General features: G+C 56.5%; 2 long non-coding RNA genes across 2 annotated transcripts; both read right to left on the bottom strand.

Moving 5' to 3' along the window:
• Positions 1-1,734: 1,734 nt before the first annotated feature.
• Positions 1,735-3,077, bottom strand: LOC103666161. The gene is made up of 3 exons (XR_569606.2): positions 2,930-3,077; positions 2,610-2,804; positions 1,735-1,976 (listed from the first exon to the last, which is right to left on the bottom strand). It is a non-coding gene; the product is annotated as an uncharacterized LOC103666161 (long non-coding RNA).
• Positions 3,078-3,227: 150 nt separating this feature from the next.
• On the bottom strand, positions 3,228-5,282 carry LOC121101062. The gene is made up of 3 exons (XR_005833033.1): positions 5,003-5,282; positions 4,613-4,773; positions 3,228-4,407 (listed from the first exon to the last, which is right to left on the bottom strand). It is a non-coding gene; the product is annotated as an uncharacterized LOC121101062 (long non-coding RNA).
• Positions 5,283-9,058: the final 3,776 nt, after the last annotated feature.

Below are 9,058 nucleotides of genomic sequence, written 5' to 3'. Positions count from 1 at the left end.
CTTCCTTCTACTTTCTTTAGATTTATCCTGCTGTTTCTTTTGTAACTGCTCCTGATGGATCGGAGTTTGTTGCTTTTTTAAAAATTTTAATTGTTTTATTAAAGTCTAGTGGACATACGACGTGTCAGTTTCCGGTGTGGGACACGGCCGTGGGAGAATTGTGTCCATCTCTCGGCGCTGGCCAGGCAAGTGTGGCCGCCCTCTGCCCCCATGAGCCTGGGACTCGCCCCGGGTCCTACCAGCTTTCCCGTGAGCACTGCTGTGCTGCACCCCACGCCGTGTGCCCTGCAGGACTTTGTTACTCTGCTCAGAATGTTTTCTCATTTTCTGGGGCGCCTGGGTGGCACAGCGGTTGAGCATCTGCCTTTGGCTCAGGGCGTGATCCCGGCGATCTGGGATCGAGCCCCACATCAGGCTCTTCTGCTATGAGCCTGCTTCTTCCTCTCCCACTCCCCCTGCTTGTGTTCCCTCTCTCACTGGCTGTCTCTATCTCTGTCGAATAAATAAATAAAATCTTTAAAAAAAAAAAAGAATGTTTTCTCATTTTCATTGTGATTTCAAGCTGGATCCCATGCTTGCTTTTGATGATTTTTTTGGGCACCGAACCACCCATTTTCACGTCCGCCCCTCCCTCGGGATCATGGTTCAGGTCTCCCCCAGCCCCACAGTGGGGCGGCTCCTGGTTGCCTACCCTCCCACCCCCGTAGGCTTGGCCAAGTGAGAGGCCACCCCCAGGTCACGACCACGATGGGGTGAGGGCAGTGTTACCACAGGGATGCCATAGAAATAAGCAATCCAGAGCGTCGGTGCTTTAGCCATTCTTGGTCTTGCGTTTTGACCAGACGTCACCTAACTGGAGCACCCCCCCCACATTCCTGTGTTCCAGGGAAAAAGAAGGGGTGATAAGGGACAAGTGAGGGGAGTGGTCCGAATTACCTGGTTCACGACGCAAGGCTACGCTTCCACATAACCCGCTCAGACGCAGGCTGTTTCCACAGTGGGGCGGTGCCCACCACCCTCTCACGCCGACAATGCTGGCAGGTCCTGGCAGGTGCCGGCGGGGTGGCGTGGCCTCAGACCATGGCCTCTGGAAGGCTGGTGGGGCGAAGGCAGCATCCAACGAGGCAGACCCCTCTGGGCCTGGCCCCCGGCCCTCCCCGGTTTAGTCACTTTTCTTGGTCCGCACGTGAAGCAGGGCTCTGTTTCTCAGTGGCTGATGGACTCACAGAAGCGGATTCTTCGTGTTGGCTCTGCTGCCTTTTCTGGCTAAGAGAGGCAAAGCTTAGTGATAGCAGGATTGCAAATGTTATTGCAGTCGGTTCTCGCTGATCAGCACAGGCCTGGCGTTTTGCTGTTTTCATCATGGGACCAGCCGTTTGTAAACAGCTTCTGCTCCCCTCCTGTCCCCAAACTGGGTAATCACGACAAAACTTCAGCTTGCTTCCCTTCCAGTATTCCTCTCTGCTAAGGATTTGTGCAGCCAGCTTGACTGGGAGCAGGATGGTCAGCCTGCCCAGGTCGATGGGGACTGTCTTGGCTTTAGCATGGAAAGGCCAGTGCTGTGGGAACCCCTCAGACTGGGCAAACTGGGACAGCTGCTCATCTCCTCTGGGAGGCTCCCACTTGGGGATGTTGGGCTACTTCTGTGGTTGGCATCAAACAGGGGAAGGAGGGACCCCGACAGAAGGGCCATATGGGAAGGTGAGCACCGCTCACCTGGTCCTGTGGCATCAGCCTGGCTCGGGGCTGAGGCGTCCGTGCAGCCTCTTCCCCAGCTCCCAGTTCTCTCTCTGGCCTCGTGCAGTGAGCTGGGTGGCTGGAGGAGCAGACCCGAGCCCGGTCTGTCTCCCGGAACGGACCCCAGTCCAGTAATGCCACTGCCCTTGCAAGAAGGTTGGCACTGAGCAGCTTCACGTCCTGAGGCCGGGAGGGCTTAGTGATCATCTCGTCCTCCCACTTCATTTCTAGATGGGGAACTGAGCCAGGAAAGGAGACTTTGCTGGGTAATAATAACGCCAACTCAACTTTGCTTCTGTAGCCTTTGTGGGTATCCAGCTAGCACAGGTCTCCCCAGAGGGGAGCTGGGTGTTAGCCCCATCTCCACTGTGAGAACCAGCATGGGAACGGCCAGTGTGCCCAGAGTGGCCTAGAAAACCCACTGGACAAATGGCCAAATTGTCAGACTTTTAACATTGATAGCAAATTGTGCAGGATGGGGGGGGTGGATTTGGAAGGTTCCTGCGATGCTTTATTTGACTAATAATTATTTTTCCTTTGTACCAATATTTTAACAAATGTTTTGGAGGCAAGACAGAATGGAATCAGTACGCAGCTGCTAGCCTTGGCTGGTGCTGACTTCCAGACGAGGGAGGGAGAGAGAGAGAGAGAGAGGAGTGGGGAGGGAAACAGAGGGAGTTGAGAGAGACAGGGGTGTGGAAGGAAGGCTGACGGCATTCATTCATTAATCCGCTCTTCTTACAAAGAAAACCGTGTTAAAAAAACTATTCATTACAGAATTCTGGAATGTATTGACCATATGCTTTTAAAAAGCTTTTTTATGATGGGAAATTTCAAACATACACAAATAGAACATGATGAGCCCAACGCACCACATGCTTTTCAACAGCGATCAAAGCATAACCAGTCCCGTCTCATCTCTGTCCCCGTGCCTCCTCTCCTCTCCCAAACACGGATTGTTAAGGAAGTCCAGCCATTCGTGTCATCTGTGAATAGGACTGTATTCTCAAGTATCCTAACTGCATTCTTGAGAATCCCTTGAATATATTCTTGGGGTTGAAGAATTCCTGCAAATATACATTTTCATGCCCCTATGTCTCCCCTTCCCTGCTTTTCAGCCTCCCCTTTCTGTTTCTTTGTCGCCTCCCTCACTCCTCCACCTCCCCTCTCTGTCCTCCGCAGCCCTTCTAACCTGTAGACTCCACCCTGACCAGTTGGTCGCCCCTGCTGGGAGTGGGCAGTCCGGGCGGTGCTGAGCTGACTTTCCCCTCTCACTGAACCCCCTCTCTCCGAGTTTCCTCCAGCTGAAGCAGTGGGGAGCTGGACAGGGCAAGTTCAATATGCCTGCAATGTGGTTACGCAGTCAGGTACGGAAGAGTTAGCCTACACTTGGCAGAAATCTTCAAAATCTTTAAAAAGTTCCACCTGTTATGAATCACTATAGAACTGTAAGTTATTAGGATCAATGACTATGTTGATTGACTTGCCTTTGATGTATTGACTCAGAGCTGTGCGATCTAGGATGGGTCATCTCACCCCCCAGAGCATCAGTTTCCTCTTCTGTGAAGTGGGGAGATTGGAACATAATAGTGGTTTCGAAACCATTTCTGGAAGCAGAGTCCTTTTTTACCCCAACCAGAGCCTCAGTGAACCCCAACAGTCAAAAGCGGGACCAGGGTCCACAGGAGCAGAGCTGAGATCGGGCATCCTGGACCCTACCCCTACCCCTCTGTGCCTCAGTTGCTCACCTGCCCAGTGGGTGTGACAGTTGGGAGCTTTCCTGGGGTCAGGTACGTCCGTGGGGCTCAGTCTGGGCCTGGCACACAGTCGTGCTCAGCGAGCACCAGCCCTCCTTATGACTTACTGTGCCCTGACTGAGGCCGGATGGGGTCAGGGGACTGGCTGGGCCTCGGCCACCACTCCTCTCCTTACCTTGCGCCAGCCGCCACCCTCCACAGGGGTGCAGGGATGCCGGACTTCTGCGCTCTGTGTTCTCAGGTCCTAGAGAGGTGGTGCTCTGAACCGCCCAGATCGGGCAGGGCCAGGACAAGGAGACAGGCACTCTGGTGCCCATGACTGTGCCCTGGCCCCTCCCCCATCAGAGGGGGAGCTTAGAGGAGGTAAATGCAGTGCTGGGTGACCCTGACAGAGTCCCCCTACAGCCAGCCCTGTGGGCCTCCCAGCCTTGCATGGCACATTCTTCCCGAGTCCCATTCCCTGAAGGCTACCGGAGCAGGAGTGACCCAGAGGCTCAGATAATCATTCCCTCTTGCTTCCGCTGCCTCCGCCTTTCCCACCAGAAGGGTCCAGGAGAATGATCAACTATGAAGTTAATTATAATTATGGACCACTGCAGCCCGGGTTGTCATAGAAACCCACGGCACTCAACTCTGTCTGTGGGATCCAGTTTCCCGACCCGACAGCTGCAGCAGGGGACACACACTTTCCTTCCTACCTTGTCTGGGCCTTGACAGTTCTCGGGGAGGGTTTGGGAGGGGACTGTAGATTCTCTGATCCTAGCCATTTGGAACAGGCAGGAATCCTGGAGCCCAAGTGGTCGGAGAGGAGGGCTTTCTCTGTATCTGCTTCTGTCTGCTCTCTCGTTCTCGGCAGTGACAATGGGAGACGTGGATGATCTGAGGGCCTGGGGCTGTCCTGTGTTCCAGGTCACTGTGATGGAGGGTCACCAGAACAGGAAGGGCGGGGGCTGTGACCCCATGCATATCTGTGGGACCCCAAGCGAGTCATGTCACCTCTCTGAGCTGGGGTCTGTCTGTAAAATGGGGATGTAATGCCCAACCCCTCAGCTCGTCCTGAAGATCAAGTGGGCAGATGCATGGGCCTGCCACATCAGGGGGCTTGACAAATGTCCTACCTCATTGCTATCCTGGTTCCACGATGACACTTGCAGATGGAGGAAGGGAAGGGGGGCCCTCTGCTCTGTGCCTCTGACTTTGGACATTTGACTCAGTACTCCCTCAGTGGTTCTTCAAGTGGGGTTCCCAGAGCAGAAGCATCTCCACACCTGGGAACTTGCTAGAAATGAGAATTCTTGGGACCTACCTGAGACCTACTGAGTCAGAAACTCCAAGAGTTGGGGGCCCAGCCATCTGTGTTTTGACATACCCTCCAGGGGCTCCTGATGTCCCCTCAAGTGTGCGAATCATTGCCCTGACAATTTGTGGATGATACCCTCTGTGCCTCTTTCCCCCCCCCGTGTCCACTCTCCCCCTGAGCTGCCACCCCCAGCCCGTTCCCCTTCTACCTGGGCTGAGTCTGAGCTGGATCCGGGATGTCAGCAGCGCAGTGGGCTGGACCAGGGCCACCTGGCGGTCCTGCTTGGAGTCTGACGCCCCCTCAGCATCTCCGCTCAGGCTGCCATCCAGATACACAGCAGACATTCATCTCTCACGGGTCTGGAGGCTGAAGTCCTAGGTCATGTGCCGGCGGATTCAGTTTCTGCTGAGACCTTTCTCCCTGGCTTGCAGACACGGCCTTCTCACTGTGTCCTTAGGGAGCCTTCTATTCTTATAAGGACACTAGTCCTATCAGAGCAGGGCCCACCCATATGCCCTCATTTAACCTTAATTACCGCCTTAAAGGCCTGTCTCCATGTTCAGTCACACTGGGGGTTTGGGCTTCCAAGTGTGAATGGGGGGCCACAAACATACACCCCACGACGTCTGACGCCCTCCCCCAGGCCTCTTCAGCTCGGGGCAGCTTCCTGCCTGGGGCCCCCCGGGGCAGCTGGACTCGGGGTGGGGCTGGGGCAGGTGTCGTGGGCTGGTGTTTGCGTCCTCCAGCAGCACGCAAACACGCCAAATCCTTGAAGAGCAGGGCCAGGGCTCAGGTGGGAAGGCAGCAGCTGGGTTTCTTGTTCCAACAGCGGGGCTCCTTGGAGGTGCCTCCTGCGTCCTCCACAAACTTCTGTTCGAGAAGTCAGAATTCAGGAGATCCCAGTTTGGCCACGGTGGGAGGCTTTGTCCTGCTGTGGAAACACTAATCCCTCTGGATACCTGGTATTTGTTGGCCATCTATTATCCAGGATTTGCTAAACGCATTTCACACCTCACTGCCATGAGGGAGGGCCCCCAATTGATACCCCCTGCCCTCAGATGAGGAAACAGGATGGGGGTTCAGCAGTGTCCACCCCAGGCCCTGGTGGGCTCCAAAAAACCCGCTGGCCACACCCCGCTGGCTGGTCCCTGCTGCCGGAGGCCAGGCCACTCTCGGGGTGTCTGCCAGGTGGGCACAGAGTGGGCCGGAGCCCCGCTTTTGAGGGCGGCCAGCCTGACCCATTCTGCAGGCCAGAAAGGTCAGGGGGGAGCACGGCCTGGGAGGGAAGGGGGCTCCAGGAGCCGTGGTGGAGGAGGGAGGAATGACTCATCGCCATTAAGCGGGAGCGAACTGGAGCTTGGAAGCTAAAGGTGACAGTGTCACGCAGGGCAACAGGGGACGATGGTGCACGCTTTGGATTTATGGCGTTCCAGGACTTGAGTATCAGGTCAGCTTGGCAGGGACAGGGGTGTGTATGACTGCAGAAGCCTCTCCCCCTACAGCAACTCACGCTGTTCTAGATCTGGGGAGCAGGCTTTCAGAAACCCTTCCGCACGGGGTGGAGTTCTTGCTTGGCTCCCGGCCTCGCCCACTTGTGGCTCAGGTCTTCTTCGATCTCTCCAGTGCAGGAGCAAGCTCGGGAAGCCCAAGCTTCAGTGAGGGAGGGACCCAGAGAGAGAGAGAGAGAGAGAGAGAGGAGCACCACCCTCTGCCTCCTTGGGCTGGTCTCCTGCGTCTCCGTTTCTCATCTGAGGCTCTGGGAGGAACCCTGGTTCTGCCCACTCTGAGAGGCTGATGGTGTCCGCCTGGGGCTGGTCCTGTGGGAGCTGCCTCTACTCTGGCAGGAAGTGCCCAGAAGTGGTGCGTTTGGACCCTGAAATCCCAACTTCATGGTTCTGGGCCCTTCCTCTCCATGACTCAGCTTCCAACCCAGCCCCCTCCACCAACAGCCTGCATCCTCCAGCGGGAGGCAGAACGAGCCTGTGGGCCTCGGCCCCGTGCCCTTCCTGCTGCCCCCCTCACACAGACCCGCGTGGGGCTCCCTCTCTGCTCTGCCTGTCCTGGACCGAGAGGCCCTTTTCCTGCAGATGCGCTTCGGGGACGAGCCAGAGGCCTCAGGGGGTGGACTCAGGCCTTTTGCCAGCCCCCCACATCTGTTCTCTGTAATTCTGTCCCACCTGGGTCCCCAGGGCTGGTCTGCATGGACTCGTCAATGACTCACCTGTCCCCCCCCCGTGCCCACTGGGTTTGGCTGGTGGGAAGCCAGGGCTGGATATGCAAGAACGGGAGGGGAGAGAGACTGGAACATTCCTCGTGCTTCTCTCTGCCTCAGAACTGCCATCCGGGCAGGGGCTCCTCCCTCCCCTTGGCCTGGAAGTGGTGCCGGCTTCCCACAGGGCTGGACAGTAGCGGCCTCAACATTTCTCGCTCTTCTGCCGCTCCTCTCGTTCCTCCCATTGCCAGCCGAGTGTGTTTTCAGGAGCCTTCTGCCCAGGGCCGGAGCTGCACGTAGGCACAGCACGGAGATTTCTCAGCAAAACAGGCCATAGTCACAGAGCAACCCTTTCCCACCCCAGGTCGGGGCTGGGTTTTCTAGGAGCAGACGAAAGATTGCAACAAAAGCAGAGCTGTCACGCAGAGCGGGAAGAAAGACACACGGGAATTAGCAGGAGAGTGGCCACTGGGCTCGATGTCCCTGAACGTTTATATCATGGCGGGTCCTGGGCTGGAGAAGCATTTCACAAATTAAGATAAATCCTGTGAACCTTCAGCCCATTTCGATGCTTAATGCAAAACATAAACACATTAAAGTCATTTCAGAATCTGGAGGAGTTTGAATAATTCAGGCCCCATCATCATTTACTCCAAACGCCTCATTTCATTTTATGAGTCATCTTTGAAAGGAAAAGAAGAGAGAGATGTATGGTGGCAAATGACTTGGGATTGGAACCAAGAGAGCTGGAATGGCTCTGAAGAGGAGGCTGCCAGCTCCCTGGATAGACATGGCAGGGGCCAGTTTCAGAAGCAGTCCTGGGGAGCGTCTGCCTGGCCGGGGTGCAGAGAGGTCTCGGGAGGAAAGGCCAGACCTGAGTCCAACTCCCGGGGTGGGTTTGGAGGAAAGGCCTTGTCTGGCCTGGGCCTCAGTTTGCCCATCTGTAGAATAGGAGCACAGGTCCTGCTCCCGGGTCACTGTGGGGCTGAAAGGGCAAGGTGTAGGGGGTGAGGGTGGGCACCGCGCACGCGTGCGTGCAGAGTGGCTGGATTCGTGACGTCTCCGATGGCCACGTCCTCAGATGGCCACGTTGCCAGCTGTGATCCCCTGTGGGTAAGGACCTTGCCTCTACCCCTGCACCCAGCATGGACTTTGGCCCCAGGGCCCCTGCACAGGGGCCGGTGTCTGGACTCCAGTCCTCATCAACCCCCAGGCCTCGGTCAGACCTGCCTCCCCACCTCCTTCCTGCGTCTCCCATGCAGTGCAGAAAAGCCTGGCTTTGGAGTCAGGAATACACCTGAGCTTGAGCCCCCCGCTCTACCCTGTGTGTGACTTCGGGCGAGGGACTTATTACACCTCTTGTCATATCAGTTTTCGGTGGGGGGGTGGGGCTAGGAGTTCACCTTCCACTCTGCGGTGGGAAGGCGCAGAGCTGATGTGTGTGAGGCATGAGGCAACTCCAGCCACCACCACCGGGTGATGGCAGTCCTGGTTGTTCCGATCTGCAATGTGTTTTCTAATCCTTCAGCATCTGAACGCCTGCTGAGTCCCGAGGTGGGACAGACACTCACGGTGACAGCAGGGGCTACTGAGAAGAATGACACGAGGTCTGGGCTTGCAGGGAGCTCGCTGGGGATGACAGACTGTGCTAAGGTCACTGCAGTACCCGGGGAGGAAGAGGAGAAGGGGAGCTGTGAGGGTCCTGGAGGTCTTCATGGAGGAGGTGGGGGTTCAGGTGGTCCCAGAGGATGGGTGGGGTTTGGAGGCAGAGGGGAGTGGAGTGGAGGAGAAGGAGGAAGAGAACGAGCAGGACTCTGAGGGGGACGAGCGCAGGGGCAACCCTGGGAACACTGAGCTCTGGCTGTGGCAGTGTCACGAGCGCAGGAGGGCTGGCACAGGTGCACTGGGGAGAGAACTTGACCCAGCCGGGCAGTCAAGGGGAGCAGAGACACGTTAGGTAAGACCTGGAGAGTGAGCACCTTCCAGGTGAACAGGTGCAGGAGGGAGGAGCATTCCAGGAGGAAGGGATTGTACTTGCCGGAACCAGAGAAT

Source organism: Ursus maritimus, unplaced genomic scaffold (assembly GCF_017311325.1).
Source record: "Ursus maritimus isolate PB19 unplaced genomic scaffold, ASM1731132v1 scaffold_6, whole genome shotgun sequence".
Classification (NCBI taxonomy): domain Eukaryota; kingdom Metazoa; phylum Chordata; class Mammalia; order Carnivora; family Ursidae; genus Ursus; species Ursus maritimus.
The sequence above is the reverse complement of the archived record's forward strand: the minus strand, read 5'-3'. Positions and strand labels throughout refer to the sequence as shown.